General features: G+C 43.7%; 6 non-coding genes across 6 annotated transcripts; 3 read left to right on the forward strand and 3 right to left on the reverse strand.

Moving 5' to 3' along the window:
* Nucleotides 1-1158: 1158 nt before the first annotated feature.
* trnar-ccu (transfer RNA arginine (anticodon CCU)) lies at nt 1159-1231 on the reverse strand. Its single transcript has one exon. It is a non-coding gene; the product is annotated as a tRNA-Arg (tRNA).
* A 4097-nt stretch (nt 1232-5328) lies between these two features.
* Nucleotides 5329-5410, forward strand: trnas-gcu (transfer RNA serine (anticodon GCU)). The gene has a single exon. It is a non-coding gene; the product is annotated as a tRNA-Ser (tRNA).
* A 5882-nt stretch (nt 5411-11292) lies between these two features.
* On the forward strand, nt 11293-11363 carry trnag-gcc (transfer RNA glycine (anticodon GCC)). The gene has a single exon. It is a non-coding gene; the product is annotated as a tRNA-Gly (tRNA).
* A 5017-nt stretch (nt 11364-16380) lies between these two features.
* LOC138227247 (U4 spliceosomal RNA) lies at nt 16381-16522 on the reverse strand. Its single transcript, XR_011184885.1, has one exon. It is a non-coding gene; the product is annotated as a U4 spliceosomal RNA (small nuclear RNA).
* A 1291-nt stretch (nt 16523-17813) lies between these two features.
* LOC138227237 (5S ribosomal RNA) lies at nt 17814-17932 on the forward strand. The gene has a single exon (XR_011184878.1). It is a non-coding gene; the product is annotated as a 5S ribosomal RNA (ribosomal RNA).
* A 636-nt stretch (nt 17933-18568) lies between these two features.
* LOC138227242 (U1 spliceosomal RNA) lies at nt 18569-18732 on the reverse strand. The gene has a single exon (XR_011184881.1). It is a non-coding gene; the product is annotated as a U1 spliceosomal RNA (small nuclear RNA).
* Between the last annotated feature and the right edge of the window lie 617 nt (nt 18733-19349).

The raw sequence follows: 19349 nt of genomic DNA on the forward strand, positions 1-19349 counted from the left end.
CTTAAATTGATCAGGTACAACGCCTGACGCAAGCGATGCATTCATCATACTAATTATAGGTCCTGCCAGTCCTTCGAGGGAATCTTTGACTAGCTGAGTGGGGATGGGATCTAGCGAACAGGTGGTTGACTTTGTCTTACGTCTGTGTTCATGAGTCCACCATAAGAAGAAATCTGAACAGGAGTGGTGATCATGCGAGGTCACCATGGAGGAAACCACTGCTCTCCCCCCCAAAAAAACCACCACTGCCCCTCTCAAGTTTGCTAAAGACCACATGGATGTTCCACAGCAACTCCTGGAACAATGTTCTGTGGACAGACGTGACAAAAGTTGAACTTGTTGGTAAATGTGCACAGCGTTATGTTTGGAGATAACAAAACACTGCATACCAACTCCAAAACCTCATCCCACCTGGGAAGGATGGCGGAGGCTGTACGGCTTGCAATCATCGAGGGACCGATGAATTCCAAGATGTATCAGGAAAATCTACAGCAGAATGTCAGGGTGTCTGCCTGTGATCTAAAACTCGAAAGACGCTGGGTCATGCAGCATGACAAAAACAAAGGAGTACATCAACAACAGAGTGGCTGAAACAAAAGAAATTCCGTATTTTGGGATGGCCAAGTAAGAGTCCTGACCCCAATCCCATTGAAGTGCTGTGGCGTGATCTGAAGCAGGCCGTTCAGTGCAAGACATCCCAAAAATATACATGAACTGAAACAGTTTTTCATAGAGGAATAGGCCAAAATACCTCCTAACCGCTGCTCAGGTCTGACCAGCCGCTACAGAAAGTGGGGGTTGAGGTTTTTGTCATAAAGGAGGTTCCACTAGCTCCTTAATATAAGGGTTCACGTACTTTTTCCATCAATGACCTTGATTTTTTAAACCATTTGGTCAATAAAGAAACAGCAATGTCAAATGTTGGGCGTGTGTTGTTTGTGAAATCAGACTCTCTTTATTAATTATTATGACTTAGATAAAGATAAGATCACATGTTAGGAGCCATTCATGCAGAAATCCACATCATTCCGAAGGGCTGTTTACAAAAGTTTTTCTCCCAACTGTATGTGAGAGAAAAGCAGAGACGCTCACTGAGTAAGGTGGGGTTGCAGCTTTGCAAATCACAAGGACATTTGTACGCTCAAAATGGGACAGGAGCACCCCAGATGGGACTCAAACCCACAAACCCTGGCTTAGGAAGCCAGTGCCTTATCCATTAGGCCACTGGGGCACACTGGGTTGGGTCGATCATGCTGATGAAGAGCCAGTTTTTTTTTCCTTTGCTTTTACAAAGGGATCCCCAAAATTAGGAAAGTTAGGCAGCAGAAGGTTTACTGTGACCTGAGAAGGACCGGCATCCAATCACGGTGGTACACACAGACACGCTCTCACTCATCTGAGCTACACGGCTACCAAGATGATCTCAGGTGCGCCGAGCTGGTACGGAACATATTGAACTGAACAACGGCGAATTGTCTCTCAGACAGGCTTTTCACCTCTGAGCTCCCTGACTGACAGTAATCAGCTAGCTAGTGAAACAGTCAGCTGCTTCTAAGCCTTAAACAGCTGCATCTCGGCGCTTCCACAGACAGATGATTTGAAAGCCAAACATCGCCCATTGGGAACACCTTACTATCACTAGTTTAAGAGACTCTTAAGGTCTTGCAGAGGTGCCTGTCTAATAGCATGCGCTTTGCAAGCTATAGGTGTTTAGGCTGAGGCAGAATGCCTGTTAACAAAATGTTTTTCTAAAGGGGCCTCGCACTCTTTTCCAAGCAATGGTCACCATCCCCACCGAGTGTCACAATGTAGTCATGTCCTAGGACATCACCTGTTAGTCTCCATTTGTCTGCCACCAACACTTTAGGTTACAGGGTCACAACCGCACCCCAGAGACCAGAGGAGCCGTTGGCGTTCTGGCGGCGCAGATTGGGCTGAAGGTGGGGCGCTTGAATCTCGCTGTTGGAGGCCGTCTGAAACTGACCCAAGCCTTTCCCTTGAATTAAATGTAAATAAGAAATGAACCCCAGATGCACATGGAATCAATCACGTGTTTCCTTTGAGCCGTTTCAGAGACTGCTCCAGAGTTTACCTTGCACAGATGCGCAAAGATTAATGATGGGGGTGCACGCTTCCAGGCGTCTTACAACTGTAGGGACTGTTTAGAGACAATTCGTAGATTGTGCTCATTTCCCTCTATTCCCCGTGTTGCAGTGGTAGGATGACGTAAATTCCTGCTTCGACACGTAACGGCATTATAATCAAGTGCAGGAGCTGAGGGCTTTAGTTTTGTTTCGTTTTCCATGGCGTTCGTAAGCGCGCAAATCAAAGGCAATTCCTGCGTCTAACACGAATGTAAATGCTTTTGAAAGTGCAGTGTGGTGCAGCTTGTAAAATCCTTTTCCACATTTGTGGTTTGTTGCTGTTTTTTCTGTCTGCCAAAGTTGCATTTTGACATCCGGACTGGGGGACTTTATCATTTGAACGTGAAGCCAGCCTTAAACCCTCTGAGGCGTGTCTGTCTGCCGGCACGAATCTTGTGAAAGGTTTTTTTTTTTAACGGAGAGCGACTTTAAAAAGGTTTCCGCAGCCACCTCGCACTCCGTGTTAGATTATAGGAGGAATGCGGCGGCAGCGAGCTCGCTTTTGTCATGGCCGAGTGGTTAAGGCGATGGATTCGAAATGCGTTAGGGACTCCCCGCGCAGGTTCGGAACTTGCCGACTCCTGCGTCTGCCGCACGTCGCCTTGTGCCTGCGCGGCAAAGGCAAAGTGCCGCTTCTCCTTTCCCGGTACTATAAAAACGTTAAATCGCTTGGACCCGCTGCCATGGAAAGCAGTTCTTCAGATTACCATACATTCTGCGTTCGCACCTCTGGTGCTCTACTTATGCCTTTGAAAACCTAATGAATAAAGCTGAAAGAACCGACACGATATGTAGGTGCTCGTAAAGCACGCATTAAAGAACTGTTAACAGCAAGGGTTTCAGTGGGTTAACTGAGAAGGCGTGATCGCTAATTGTTGACTTTTTATTTGGTGTTAGAAACACTCTTACTGTGCATGACGTGCAACAAATGTAGCCACAGAAATTGCATCACGCTTTCATGTATGCTATTGCAGACACCAACGTTGCCTAGATAGAAAACCGAAATAGCCGTGGGTTTGCTTGCTGGTCTGAAGGATCTCTCTTCGAATCTCTATCATTTGTCAATGGAAGTAAAAGACGCTGCAATCTCATACGTTCAGAATCAAACCCGCAGCTGTTGTTCGACTTTATTTCTTGACTAATTACAACTGAGTGTCGCATGAGCAGTTACATAAACTTGTCTGGTATATTTGAACACAAATGCCGTTCTTCAATTAAAACTAACAGTACATTGTCAGGGACATTCAGTTCTATACAAACAAGAGACAGACAAGAGAATATTTCTACCTTTCATGTGGACTACGTGTTGACTTACTGATCGGAATAATTGAAAAGTTCGGGTTCATAGCCGATGCAGTGCGTGCTAATTAGAACAACAGCAACGATTAGCTCTCAGCACCGTACTGAGCCCAGGTGTTTTTCTAAAGCTGTCAAGTGCAGTTCATTTACATAAAGGAAATCTCTTACTGGGTACGATTATAATACAGTAAGTAGCACATGCTACTTAGGGAGTAGCCTGATGCGTTTAAAAACGACCCGAGCCAGGCGGAAGTTGAACCTACAATCTCCTGATCCGTAGTCAAACGTGTTATCCATTGCACCACTGACCCTGGTGCAACACTGCAGGACTGCAAGCCGGTGAGCTCAGCACTGCAACTAGTAAAATACCCCGGTCCATTCTTTTCCAGAAGTGAGAAACACCTGTTTTCTACATTTTGTCTGTTTTAAAACCATATCTCTTTAAACCAAACCAAGAGTTTGTCTTTTGCTCTGATATTCTGATTCATTTCGATTTCAAAGAAAAAAAAAACTACCTTCCAAAGCATCATAAAATTGTCCCTTCTTCCAGACTCTACTTCTCTCTTGTAGTAGTACAGCAGACCTTTCCAGGTGAGCAGATCACAGAGTCCGAAATGAGCTTCCTCCATCAAGCAAAGTACCTGAACATGACTCTGTCATCATAAAAGCGCCCCTGTAATAAAGAAATTCAATCTGAAATCAAGAGGGCAGTTGCCTACTGAAATACAAGAAGTCATCAATTTTAACCTAGCAACACATTAAAGGCTGCATCTATACAAGTACGATTCTAGAAATGCTCACCAGATTACGTTTTAAGAAGGAACTGCGCTTCAGGTTCTGCCGAGATCTTAACTCGGATGGCAGGATTCAGAGTCCGGAGTGCGGACTGATTGCGCACGGAGGGTCCATATACTGTGGATCCCTCAGTGATCTTCCGCGTGTTCAAACAGCCAGCGTGTGACTCCCCTGTCCCCGTGACCTCATTGCTCTGCTCTCTCCTCTGTGCAGCCGAGCCCGATTCACGGTAAAGTGAAAAAAAATATGCCCTCAACGTGAGATTTACTCTGGAGCGAGGATAGATGTTACCTTTTTATCATTGAACAGGATGTATGTGATGTGGCGTCTAGGTTCAATTTTGTATCCTCTTTAAAAGATTAAGGACTGGGGTGAGCGTGATTTACCACCCTTTCAGCTAAGATCCCGACGTGCGCACCGTTTAAGCTGCATAGACTCGGTCGTTTAACTCTTCTCCATTAGCAGGGTTAAGGTTAAAGAAAAAAAACATTGCTGACTTCTTTTTTTTTGCCAGCTGCTAGCGCTGATTAGCAAGGTTTGTATTTCATGTTTTGCAAGTTGCATCCATTTTAAGAAAAACAAGTCGTGTTAAAGACAGGAAATGAATACTTGCATTTAATTAAGTCTAGCCGTAGGCGGTTATCCACTGGGATTCAGACCCAGGGCCTCCTGTTTTCTAGACAGGCGCTTTAACCAACTAAGCCACAGCGCCCCGGGAGTGCTGTCCTTTTGCAGCCACTTGGACACACCACTCAGACACATCTGCATTCGGTGTGTGCTCCGCCTGCTCGCTGAGCAAGTTGCCACCTTTACATACAATAGCAACATCGACACCAAGAGAAAGGATGACAAATGGCTTTTATCTGGAACTTTTCATGTCCAAGGAGCTCAATGTGCTTTCTGTGTACAACAGGGCCACTGAACTCCACGCTGGCCACTGAACCACAGCAGTGGCTTGCTGGCTTGACATCTCCCAAGGAAAATATTGAAATCGCATGTGGAACAGGAAAATGACCCTCGAGTACGAGGGAAAAAAAAGAAAAAGATCATCTGGAGCGCGCCAACCCAGTTGGGACAGCCCAGTTTTGTCGACGAGGTGGCCGAGTGGTTAAGGTGATGGATTGCTAATCTATTGTGCTTTGCACGCATGGGTTCAAATCCCATCCTCGTCTGTTTCCATTCTGTTTTTGATCCCTATTGCTCAATGCACAGTGAAAGCATTGCATACATGTGTCTGACAATGAGAAATGGGCCCCTGAGACAGTCATTTGCCTGTTTCACAAATGATCGTATTTTACTAGAGATTCTGTTTGGGATTCAGATGTGCATTCGGACAGCAATCCCTTTCAAGAAATGATACGTTCTGGATGAGGTCAAAGGTGCATCATTTGGACACTTTGTGGGCTTGAAATACAAAGAAAATCATGTTCTATGGTACAAGATAAATACAAAACTTAAGCTTTTATTATAATTAGATTTGTTTATAAAGCATAAGCAATCATTCATTACATTAATATATGTAAAAATAACATTTTAGCATCATACGTTTAGTATATTTAGTCCCTAATGCTGAAAGAAATGATCATAGAACATGACTTCTAACCTTACCTGCGGTGTTTTTGATCCCTATTGCTCAATGCACAGTGAAAGCATTGCATACATGTGTCTGACAATGAGAAATGGGCCCCTGAGACAGTCATTTGCCTGTTTCACAAATGATCGTATTTTACTAGAGATTCTGTTTGGGATTCAGATGTGCATTCGGACAGCAATCCCTTTCAAGAAATGATACGTTCTGGATGAGGTCAAAGGTGCTGGAACACTGTATTTAGGATGTGTTTGCAGTTATTCTGTGTTTCTAGCTTCAACCCAATGATATATATATATATGCTCACTGATTTTTTGGTACATGCCCAGGGCAATAATCATTATGAGGATTTATTTCCATATGTGCTAGAGGTAGTGTTGTGAAATTCTTCAACACACTGGATCGCAGGTTTAAACCTGCACTCTTACTCCTTAAATACCAACAAATGCAGATATGTAGCAATCATATTGTAGCTGACACTCATTTGCCTATTTCACAAATGAGCATATTTTACTAGAGATTCTGTTTGGGATACGGATGTGCATTCTGACAACAATCTCTTTCAAAAAATGATTTTACCTTATCGCAGCTTTGCCCCTCTTGCCTCTTTGGAAAATATCTCCATCTTGTGGTCGTTGTTGGTAATGTCTAGACAATATCTCCATCTTGTGGTCGTTGTTGGTAATGTCTAGACAATATCTCCATCATGTGGTCGTTGTTGGTAATGTCTTCTTATGCCCTTTTTTTATTTCAATTCTTTATTAGTTGATTCTAGAATCTCTACAATAGAGCTGAAAATATCAGTTTTGTAGCAGACAATATGACATTAGTTATAGTCCAATTAAGACTTTATTACCCTGTTTGTAACATAACAAATTAAAATTGATTAAAACTAAGTTTGGAACACCAGGGAACATAAAAAATGATTTTTAGGAAAACCATGAGGTTCTCTGTGTCCGATGCCTGCAAGGGGAGAAAGCTAGAATTCTTTGCTTTTTCAAAATTTGAAAATAAACATCATATAACAACAGCTTTCATTCCTAGGAGTGAAAAATAACCATTTTTGAAGACATTTTAGTTTCTAAAACACTACAATAAAGTTAAAAACATCAGTTTTATATTACTTTTAGTATTTTTAGTGAAATTAGTCATTTATTGCACTATTTTTAATATAATCTCTAATTAAAAGTGAATAGAATTAAGTTTGGAGCAACAAGGAACACAAAAAAAAAGATTTTAAGGAAAAAAATGATGTCTTCTGTGCCAGGTGCCTGCAAGGGGAGAAAGCTAGAATCCTACCCAGGCTCCTGGAGCTCTGTCCTGGCTAAAGGAGGGTGAATCCATCCCCTTCAAAGCTCCATGAAAAAATGATCATTTAAAATTTGAAAAAAAAAACATCATATAACAACAGTTTTCATTCATAGGAGTGAAAAACAACCATTTTTGAAGACATATTAGTTTCTAAAACACTACAATAAAGTTGAAAACATCCGTTTTATATTACATTAATTTTTGTGAAATTAGTCATTTATTGCACTATTTTTAATAAAATCTCTAATTAAAAGTGATTAAAATTAAGTTTGGAGCAACAAGGAACACAAAAAAAAAGATTTTAAGGAAAAAAATGATGTCTTCTGTGCCAGGTGCCTGCAAGGGGAGAAAGCTAGAATCCTACCCAGGCTCCTGGAGCTCTGTCCTGGCTAAAGGAGGGTGAATCCATCCCATTCAAAGCTCCATGAAAAAATGATATTTTTAAATTTGAAAAAAAAAAAAACATTATAGAACAACATCTCTTGGTCCACAGAGTGCAAAAATCCAACTTTGAAGAAAATCCATTGACTGATCCCCGAATCCTGAAGTTTCTTCGCATGATATTGGGCTTGCAACCACTTTCTGGAAAATGATGAAAAATGCCAAAAATGAAAAAAAAGTTATCAATTCTAGAGCCTAAGAGGAAAATAAGACAAATGTATATCTCCAAATAATTTTATGTGCTTCAGAAGAGCCCAGGAAAGTTTTTTGCATACATGAAACCACGCCCGTTTGCACGTAAGCAGACATGGTTGCACACACGACTGCATGAAAGCACGCGTGCATGCAAAATCATCCTGTTAAGCATTTGAAAAGCCGCACCACGGCGCACTTGAAATAGCTCTTACATTAGTGGTCGACACAGGAATCGCCTTTTTATTTACGCTCTTACCAACGCGATGGAAAGCAAAACAAAGCAAAGCAGAGCAAAACAAAACGAACAAACGCAAAACCCTCACGTCCCGCACTTGCATATAACGCCGTTACGTGCCCAAGCGGTATTGTACGTCATCCTAGCACTGCACCCCGGGGCGTACGGTATATGGGAATGAGCACACGCCACGAATCGTCTGAAATCACTCCCTACAGCTGTAAGGCGCCTTGAAGCGTGCACCCCCAACATTCTTCTTTGCGCATCTGTGAAAGGTAAACTCTTGAGCAAACTCTGAACCAGCTCTAAGGAAACTAATCCGATTAGACGTTACTTTGACTCATCCTTTAACAGTTTTCAGTCTCTGTCTTTAAACACCTTGCTCAGTCACATTCAAGCCACAAGTACTCTTCTCGGATGTTGCACAAACAAATCCTAATGTCTTGAAAGCATTGCAGCATGTTTGTGTCCCACTTCCCGTGGCTGCAGGACGACTGACACGAACGGACAAACACAATCTGTGGCGTTTAGCGTGACATAGTCTTGCAGGCATCGTGCTGTCTTACTGCAATACTATACCACTTGAGGAAACAGTCCATCTGGCCATGAAACTCATTTGAACGTCTAGCTACAGCAACTAACAATAACATGATTTATTCAGGATGTGTGGAATCAGCACGTCCCGGAGACAGCTTCTGAAATCGTGAGCATTCTCTGGTGGTGTCCTGGAGGGCTCCCCCGGGCATGTGTTGGTGGTATAGTGGTGAGCATAGCTACCTTCCAAGCAGTTGACCCGGATTTGATTCCTGGCCAACGCAGTGGCAAGTGTTTTCAAATGCTGTCACAAGCCTTGGATTGTGACTAGCAAAGCGAAGCCTTTTGAAAGAGCTAAAGCACTGCAAAACGGAATTGAAGGAGAATCTTACAGGGGATTCTGAGCGGTGTCTAAATAAATAAATTCACAACGTCCGCGGATGGCATTTTGCAGCTGGAAGTAGATGTCGACGCTTTTTGCACACAGCACCAAAAAAGCGTCTTTTTTGAAGGTACAGGCATTGAGCATTGGTGGTTCATTGTTAGAACTCTTGCCTGCCACGCAGGAGGCTTGGTTTCGATTCCTGGCCAGTGGCTTTTGCAGCGAACGGCTCCATCACTTGCATCCCAACTTTTGCAACTCGCAACTGAAAACCCACTGAAGCTAAGCAGGTGTGAGCCAGGTCAGTACCTGGATGAGGGTGAGCTACAGGGAAAAACAAAGCTTCCAGCTGGAAGTGGTGTTAATGGGGCCAGCGGGGAGGCGCTCACCCTGAGGTCTGTGCGGGTCCCAATCTCCCAATATAGTGACGGAGAAGCTCTGTTGTAAAAGGGCGCTGTCTTTTGGATGAGATGTAAAACCGAGGTCATAGTGCTCTGTGGTCATTAAAAATGACCACCAAAACCTTTGACAAAAGCTCTTGGTAATTGATGGTCTTCAATAATGTTTCTCCTTTAGGTACATTTAAAATCAGCTGAATAATGCTGTGAAACCATGAAACTGCATGAGAAAGCCCGTACACTGAATTACAAGGCTTTCTATTCAAAGGAGGACAAAAGAAATTCCCTGAGTTCGATTTTTTGCAGCACAGAGAGGGGCACTGTCATAAGGCCGGTTAGCTCAGTTGGTTAGAGCGTGGTGCAAATAACGCCAAGGTCGCGGGTTCGAGCCCCGTACGGGCCATGTCCTTTTCTCCTCTCTTACCAAAGCTGTTAGGTTCCTTTCCTTGGTGAGATGGGTTGTCCTGCAACGCTGCCACACAGTGCCGACAGACAAGAGTGTTGCGGGAGAAGAGAAAAGTGTTTGAAGATTTAAGAGTGTCTTAGGTGGAGCCAAAATCAAGTGTCACAAATGCAAGTGGGAAGATTTCCAATGTTTAATATGGTCAAAATAAGCGGAAGTTACCAGCTGGTCCGGCACAGTCTGCCATGCTTTTGTCATATACTGTAAAGTGGTGTCGAACTGGAGCCTCACCATTTGCATATGTGAGGCTCCAGTTATACATCGATTGTCACATTAAATGACAAAAATGAAGAGAGGTAAAGCAGCTGGAGAGGTTTTCTTACAACTTTTGAGCTGACACAGTTTTGGAAAATGTTTCCTTCACGCTGCACTGTACAATATAGGCAGCCAAGAGTCTCCAAAACAAAACAGAATTGACAGATAGGAGAAAATTCCCACTCGTCCTGAAGTTCCCAAAATCCAGCACTGAGCGTAAACAAAGTGTCTAAGTAGCGTGTGAATGCTAACCCTAACCCTAGCAGGAGTTTGAGCAATCCAGCACTGAGAGTAAAAAGATGAGTCAAAGTAACGTCTAATCGGATTAGTTTCCTTAGAGCTGGTTCAGAGTTTGCTCAAGAGTTTACCTTTCACAGATGCGCAAAGAAGAATGTTGGGGGTGCAGGCTTCAAGGCGCCTTACAGCTGTAGGGAGTGATTCGAGACGATTCGTGGCGTGTGCTCGTTCCCATATACCTTACGCCCCGGGGTGCAGTGCTAGGATGACGTACAATACCGCTTGGGCACGTAACGGCGTTATATGCAAGTGCGGGACGTGAGTGTTTTCGTTTGTTCGTTTTGTTTTGCTCTGCTTTGCTTTGTTTTGCTTTCCATCGCGTTGGTAAGAGCGTAAATAAAAAGGCGATTCCTGTGTCTACCACTAATGTAAGAGCTATTTCAAGTGCGACGTGGTGCAGCTTTTCAAATGCTTGTGGGCATTTCTCTGTTGTTGATTCTTTTTTTGTGTGTAACAAAGTGGCATTTTCATGTCCGGACGGGGAGACTTTATCATTCCGACATGAAGCCACCCTTAAGTCCTCTGAGGCGTGTCTGTCTGCAAGGCTTGTATTTTGGAAATGTTTTTTTGAAACGGAAAACGACTTTGAAATAGGCTTCCGCTGGCGCCTCGCGATCCAGGTAAGATTGTAGCAAGAACGCAGCGGCGGTGGGGCTTGCTGTAGTCGTGGCTGAGTGGTTAAGGCGATGGACTAGAAATCCATTGGGGTCTCCCCGCACAGGTTCCAATCTTGCCGACTACGTTGTCCGCCTTCAGTCGGTGTGTTTCGGCACAAGCAAAGAAGCGCGCCTCTTTGCTGTTCCTGGTGGTTTTAAAACGCCCAATCGCTTGTACCCGCTGCCTTGGAAATAAGTTCTTCAGCGTCCGCAAATGGCATTTTGCAGCTGGAAGCATATGTCGACGCGTTTTGCACAGAGCACCAAAAAAGCGTCTTTTTTGAAGGGACAGGCACTGAGCATTGGTGGTTCAGTGGTAGAATTCTCGCCTGCCACGCGGGAGGCTCGGGTTCGATTCCCGGCCAATGCAGTGGCTTTTGCAGCGAGCAGCTCCATCACTTGCATCCCCTTGCAACTCGCAACTGAAAACCCACTGAAGCTAAGCAGGTGTGAGCCAGGTCAGAATCCGGATGAGGGTGAGCTACAGGGAAAAACAAAGCTTCCAGCTGGAAGCGGTGTTAATGGTGCCGGCGGGGGGGCGCTCACCCTGAGGTCTGTGCGGGTCCCAATGCCCCAGTATAGTGACGGAGATGCTGTGTTGTAAAAGGGCGCTGTCTTTTTGGATAAAACCGAGGTCACAGCACTCTGTGGTCATTCAAAATGACCACCAAAACCTTTGACAAAAGCTCTTGGTAATTGATGGTCTTCAATAATGCTTCTCCTTTAGGTACATTTTAAATCAGCTGAAAAATGCTGTGAAATGGGGGGGCACTTCAGGCCAGTGTAGGATTTGGGTTACAAGAACCATGAAACTGCACGAGAAAGCCCGTACACTGATTACACGGCTTTCTATTCAAAGGAGGACAAAAGAAATTCCCTGAGTTTGATTTTTTGCAGCACAGAGAGGAGCACTGTCATGAGGCCGGTTAGCTCAGTTGGTTAGAGCGTGGTGCTAATAACGCCAAGGTCGCGGGTTTGAGCCCTGTACGGGCCAGGTCTAGGTCCAGGTCCCTGTTTATGAAACAGGCAAATGACTGTCTCAGGGGCCCATTCCTCATTCTCAAGACACATGTATGCAGTATGTACACCGTGCATTGAGCAATAGGGACTGAATACACCACAGGTAAGGTTAGAAGTCATTCTGAGGTGCCACATGTGAGGGATACAGCTAGGCATCCGAAATGTAGGGTTTGAGGCCCTTCAGGAGTACTGCATCCTTTGAGACAGACCCGTGCATGTTAAACAAATGATCATTTCTTTCGGCATTAGGGACTAAATATACTAAACATATGATGCTAAAATGTTATTTTCACATATATTAATGTAATAAATGATTGCTTATGCTTTATAAACAAATCTAATTAAAATAAAAGCTTAAGTTTTGTATTTATCTTGTACCATAGAACATGATTTTCTTTGTATTTCAAGCCCACAAAGTGTCCAAATGACGCACTACATGATATAAGGAAGATTATCACATGCATATCGGTATTATCTTTCTTATGAAAATGCATTCCTTTCATTACCTTTTACTTTTTAAAATGAACTCAAATTGAGTATAATGTAATAATTTAAGTAGAATAGATTCTAATAATATAATGATCCAGTGTTTTGCACTACTTCACTGCTTCACTGCTCTATGCCATCTGGAAATAAATCCTCAGACTGCTTACTGCCCTGGGCATGTACCAATAAATTAAAGGAGCACATCTGTTTATCACTGCGTTGAAGCAGGAGACACACAGTCTCTGCAAACACATCCTAGATACAGTGTTCCAGCACCTTTGACCTCATCCAGAACGTATCATTTCTTGAAAGGGATTGCTGTCCGAATGCACATCTGAATCCCAAACAGAACCTCTAGTAAAATACGATCATTTGTGAAACAGGCAAATGACTGTCTCAGGGGCCCATTCCTCATTGTCAGACACATGTATGGAATGCTTTCACTGTGCATTGAGCAATAGGGATTAAAAACACCGCAGGTAAGGTTAGATGTCATGTTCTATGATCATTTCTTTCGGCATTAGGGACTAAATATACTAAACGTATGATGCTAAAATGTTATTTTCACATATATTAATGTAATAAATGATTGCTTATGCTTTATAAACAAATCTAATTAAAATAAAAGCTTAAGTTTTGTATTTATCTTGTACCATAGAACATGATTTTCTTTGTATTTCAAGCCCACAAAGTGTCCAAATGTTCTATGATCATTTCTTTCAGCATTAGGGACTAAATATACCAAACGTATGATGCTAAAATCCTGAAAAAAGGATGTGCTCCATCTCGTCAGTAGATTGGATTCCAAAACTGATTTGGGTCAATATACATTACCTTTGAAATTAAAGTACAGTCTACTGTAGGGAACCATCAACTTAGAAAGCATTGGCCTTCCCTGGGGGTCAGGTAGGTGCAAAAGATAAACTTTTATCCTATCTTTACCTTAAGATAAGTGGCCAAGCAGTATTTTTCCAAGTTTCACCAAGCACATCATGTTGCCATAGTAGACAAAGTTCTATAAAATGTTAAATAACTTTTAAAAAAAGCATCTTGGTCTTACAGTACTGTACAAGGTGAATTAAACTGTCCCTGGTAATAAAAAGTAATTAGAAGCATCTCAGAAACTTTATCTCTAGAAACATTAGCTGTTTTATATCATGTAATTTAGTGTGATGTTGTCAGAATTCAAGGACATTATCACACACAGAAATTGGTTCAGTTAAATCTAAAAAACACAGCTAAACATGGGTTTAAATGTAACAGAAGTCTTACCTCTTGTCAAAAGATTTAATTCAAGAAGCGATGTAATAAATGATTGCTTATGCTTTATAAAGAAATCTAATTAAAATAAAAGCTTAAGTTTTGTATTTATCTTGTACCATAGAACATGATTTTCTTTGTATTTGAAGCCCACAAAGTGTCCAAATGATGCACTACATGATATAAGGAAGATTATCACATGCATATCGGTATTATCTTTCTTATGAAAATGCATTCCTTTCATTACCTTTTACTTTTTAAAATGAACTCAAATTGTGTATAATGTAATAATTTAAGTAGAATAGATTCAGGTAGGAAATATAGAGTCATGATGTTTATGGCTGACATCATTTCACATGGGTGAATTTTAAGCTAAGAAATAAAAACATTTACAATGAAGATACCATTACTTAATTTTAAATGCCTTTAAAAAATAAATACCTCCTGAGAATAATTTGCCACTCCCAGATCCTTGGTAAGGTACTGTTTGAATCCAATCAGGAGAGGAGCATCCAGGGAGTGCTTTCTATAGAGTCCAGCTTGGGCCACTCTCTTCCGGCCTGCTGATACTTTTTAACTACTCAGGGCCTGTAAGGATATAAAACACCGGTTTAAACATTTTATACCTATAAGACAAATTAGAATTTTAGTAAAAAATAGATACATCTGAAAAATAAAAAGTCTTACTGCTGATAGAGTTCTTCAGAGCTCATATCTTCCCTTTCCTTATCCGCTTCTGTTTCAGTTTCTAGAGCAGCCTCTGGCATCTCTTCCTCCTGGACAGCGGCCTCTTGCTCAGGGCCGCTGGAATGCAGGTATATTCTTTTCAACATGCTTTTACATAATATGTTGTAACAATGATTTCAAAAAGAAACTACAGAAGCCTTACAGATTAAAAATATCTCACCTTGCCAATGTGTCTTCAGGCTTCCCATGTACAAAAAGGCCCAAGGACTCTAGCAGTCTTATAACCACTATCCTGTTTGCCTCACCAGACACGATCTCTATTCTGTGGTAATCCACGATGACCCCATTCTTCAGGTGATTCATCATGTCCTCCCTCGCCTGTTGAGAGGCCATCCTGATCTCTTCTGCCGTGGCGTGCTTCATACACGCCCTCTTCAAGTGAGCAGGAAGCTGATCAAGAGTATTCAGGCACATCTTGCACACCAGGGGAATCCTCGCGGGTTTCCTTTGAAAATAAATAATACCATCTGTGTATAGAAACAAGCTAAGACTGATTTCTTAAATTATCCTTAATTTTCTCTCTCATAGTTTGAGCATAATGATTTTATTGCATTTATATAAGAATTGCTCATTGCTCCAAAATAAATAATGGTTTCATAAAAAAGTGAGCACTTACTTGGTCTCAGTCACAGACTTTCCAATAGAAGCCATTGTGGAGTTCAGCAACTGCAGGTCCTAGAAGTGGGGAAGGAATTTTAAAAGAGAAATTGAATTACAATACAGAAGGAATGGCTGAGGGATCACTGAAATATATATATACAAATTCCAAAGACTGAGTCCATATAGAAACAACTACCTTTCATTTTCAGTATAAGAAAAAAAAAACATTATCTTCCAAAGCATCATAAAATTGTCCCTTCTTCCCTGTGACCTCATTGCTCTGCTCTCTCCTCTGTGCAGCTGAGCCCGACTCACGGTAAAATGGAAAAAAATATGCCCTCGACGTGAAATTTACTCTGGAGCGAGCCAGTGTTGCGCATAGCTGCCTTCAAAGCAGTTGACCCAGGTTCGATTCCCGGCCAATGCAGTTGCAAATGTTTTCAAATGCTGTCATGAGCCTTGGATTGTGACTAGCAAAGTGAAGCCTTTTGAAAGAGCTAAAGCACTGCAAAACGGAATTGAAGGAGAATCTTACAGGGGATTCTGAGCAGTGTCTGCATACATGCAGTCAGATAAAGGTGCTGAAAGCTTGAGCTACTCTCAATGTCATGCTGCCCTTCCCCGGAGTAAATCTGTTACATTGAAAGAATGCTTCTGGCAGGTTCAAAAAGGGACCCTTGTTAATTGGAGAAATCAATGATTTCGAATGAATTCTGTACGCGTTAAAAGACAGCTATACACAGAAAACATGCAGGACACTGCTCATGATGTTTCCCGAGCCGAAACACAGTGCGTTTTTCCAAGCCATTTGACAAAGCCCACCCACTGAAAACTGCAGCAGATCGTGTAAAGACGTTCAACTTTGTAACTACTGCACGCACAGGAAGCAGAATAAATTCCTCTTTTCAAACTGTCAAAGGTTTGCTTTGCGAACGCTGCAGGACATCGCACAATCTCTTTTGAACAGGGACAAACGATTTCTTATGGGGCGCAGTAAGTACAGACGTTTAAAATGCTCCACTCATGCCGACGATGCAGCATGAAGAAGCGCAACCTAACGTTTGACAGACAAAAGCCAGGCGCCGCTACGAGCAATATGAAATCAAACTGACAGCACACGGCGTTTCGCGCTGACACAAAAGTAATCTCGACAGACGCTGTTCTCTGCATAAAGCTGAAAGAGCTAAAGAGCGTTTCTGTTGACACGTAACAAGCTCGTTTCTTTCTACCATGATATCACCATGACCAAATCTGTCTTTAAACACCTTGCTCAGTCTCTGACGAGACTGTCAAAAATTGCTTTCGCCGATTGTATTGCAAACCGGCGGAAGCGGGGTATTGGGAAAAGTTTTCAACTAGCAATAATCGCGCCTCGGCTAAACCTCACAGGCTACGATACTGCCACTGCGCAAAGCTGACGGTTGCCAAGCAACCGCGGGGATCCTATGGAAATCGTTATCGATCGTCTCATGGCATGTCGTTGCTATAACGCTTCATATTTGTCGTCTTCTTCTTCTTCTAGCTTGAGGTTTTGAAGAATTTCATGACAGACAAGGGCTCCGTTGGGAACAAAGGGCGTTGTGAGAAAACCGTTGCTTATTTTCAGCAGCAGAAATACAACCCTTTAAATAAAAGATGACAGAACAATGACGAAGGTCATGCCGGGAGGAACTCATGCACTATAGAGGAAAGGGGGCGGGCACGTACAGTTCACATTCAAGCCACAAGTACTCTTCTTGGATGTTGCACAAACAAATCCTAACGTCTTGAAAGCATTGCAGCATGTTTGTGTCCCACTTCCCGTGGCTGCGGGACGACTGACAAGAACGGACAAACAATCTGTGGCGTTTAGCGTGACATAGTCTTGCAGGCATCGTGCTGTCTCACTGCAATACTATACCGCTGGAGGAAACAGTCCATCTGGCCATGAAACTCATTTGAACGTCTAGCTACAGCAACTAACAATATCATGATTTATTCAGGATGTGTGGAATCAGCACGTCCCGGAGACAGCTTCCGAAATCGTGAGCATTCTCTGGTGGTAGGGGCGTTCAAGATGCCGCTCAGGTGGGAGGTAAAGTTTAGTGGTTGGGGAGTTTTTTTGAGTTTTTCATGACCTGAATGTTAATTTTTGCTTTTTTTGACTACAGAAAAATAAGGACTTAACACTAGTTGTTTAAACTTCAGTTATAATTGAAAGAAAAAAAAAACGATTTTTTTTTAGGTTTAAAAAGTCCGATATGAGTAACACTGGGAAAAGAAAAGAGAGTGCTGGGTCTTCGAAGGAGAACTCTAAGATACCTCAATCGTATATGTATAGCACTACAAAAAAATCGATGGCAACTAAAGGGAAAAGTGAAGCAGCTGCAGGGGCAGCAAGAGGGCGGAGGTGCCGCGCGCCCGGCCGACGTGTTGGACCGGTGCGCTTTACGTGCTGAAATAAACACGCGACAGCCCCGAAATGTTTCCAGAGTGCTGTGCACTGAAGACTTGCCTGGTGCTCCTCCGTGCAGATTGTTTGTCCTCCTCCAGTGCGGGACGAGCCAACACAAGGGAGCGCATTCGCCAACATCCAGGCACGCAATGCGATTTGGAAAGCAGCTCCTTTCCAAAGAGTTGCACACGAACGATCCTTCAGTCCCGCTCGGGGGGCACGGAACCCCCGCCACACACAGCTTCAAGTAGCGAGTCAGGCGCAGGGACTTTCGCTTACGGCCACACCACCCTGGACACGCCCGATCTTGTCTGATCTCGGAAGCTAAGCAGGGTTGGGCCTGGTTAGTACTTGGATGGGAGACCGCCTGGGAATACCAGGTGCTGTAAGCTTTTGCTCTCCCGGCCAGCAGGGGTCGCCGTTGGTGCCGTAGGCTTTGGGAGGAAAACCTGCAGAATGGAAAGGTGATCTATAGCCTCATCTCTAGAGATGTTTTGTTGCTGTGGCATGTGTGTGACCCATATTCGAAAAAAAAAACCCGTCTGTAAAACGAATATCGAAGCTGCCTCTAAATCTGCAAATGAAGATGAGTCGATAAACCACTCGTTTTTCGTATAACTAGACATATATTCATTTGTTACCGATTTCATTCATTGAGCACGAATACAATAGAGGTACAGCCATTCACTGTTTGACATGTCTGCACTGGTACAGAACCGAGCAATCAGAAAACGGGTGAAACTGTCTTTAGACTCAGCATACAGTACCGAGGCCCCCCATGACCAAATAAAGGCTAACCTCGATAATCAGCCTAAAGAACGCAGACTACAGCAAAACGACTGACTTTGAAAAGGGAATGAACGTCCGGAAGGAGTAGTGGAACTAGCTTGAGATGCTTCTCCGGACCCCTAACTAAAAGCCAGCGAGAACCAGCAGCGGCGTCCACTCCTGTCGAACCGGGATCCTTCCGCAGCCACGCAGCTCGTGGTGTCCTAACCCTCCCGTATCTGATTTTGGACCAAGCACATCAGGGGAGAGCGCGAACGCAGTCCCCCACTACCAGAAATTATGCAGTCGAGATTCCCACATTTGGGGAATTCGCAGGGGTCAGCACAGCCGGAGTGCAATGGCCGAGCCTCGCCCTGGGTGAACCTCCTTCTTGATCAAGGTATCTCCCCTGCCAGGTAAGTATGAGTTAAACAGGCCCCTGCAAGCGGCCCGCACCCACAGCACAAATCGCGCAGCCTAGGCCACCTCCTCGCCCTGCACGCCACCGCCTCCTGCTGGGCCCACTCTTTCACACACTCACACGCCACACTAACACTCAAAAGTGTGGGCAAAACGAGAAAACGAGCGCGCCGTTTCCTACACATCTGCAGTCGCCGTTGCGCATTCGCAGCATGTCCCGGGATGCAATTCGGCCTCATTGCGACGTGCGCCTGCCACACACCGAACAAACCTTTTCAGCAATTTCCAAAAAACGGGCCTGCTTGCCTGCCCACAAGGCTCCGTCTCTTACCTGCTCTCCAGAGCCTGCTGCCTTCTGTGCTTTTCTCTCGGCACCGCTGCAGTGCACACAACTCCTGCAGCGGGAGGGGGGGAGAAAGTTCCCGCGCTCTGCCGCAGGGAAGGCTCGCTCCGTGCGCACACGTCCTTTCGATGCCAGTCCAACAAGTGCTCCGCATTAGCTGCGTCGGGGCTCCAATGGCCACAATGCCGGGGAATGGCACCTGTAAAGTGTTAATTGGGGCACAGGAACAGCCCGTCTCGTCTCGGGGGGGCCGGCTTCAGAGACAATACAGCAAACAC

This window comes from Lepisosteus oculatus, unplaced genomic scaffold, assembly GCF_040954835.1.
Source record: "Lepisosteus oculatus isolate fLepOcu1 unplaced genomic scaffold, fLepOcu1.hap2 HAP2_SCAFFOLD_286, whole genome shotgun sequence".
In the NCBI taxonomy this organism is placed as follows: domain Eukaryota; kingdom Metazoa; phylum Chordata; class Actinopteri; order Semionotiformes; family Lepisosteidae; genus Lepisosteus; species Lepisosteus oculatus.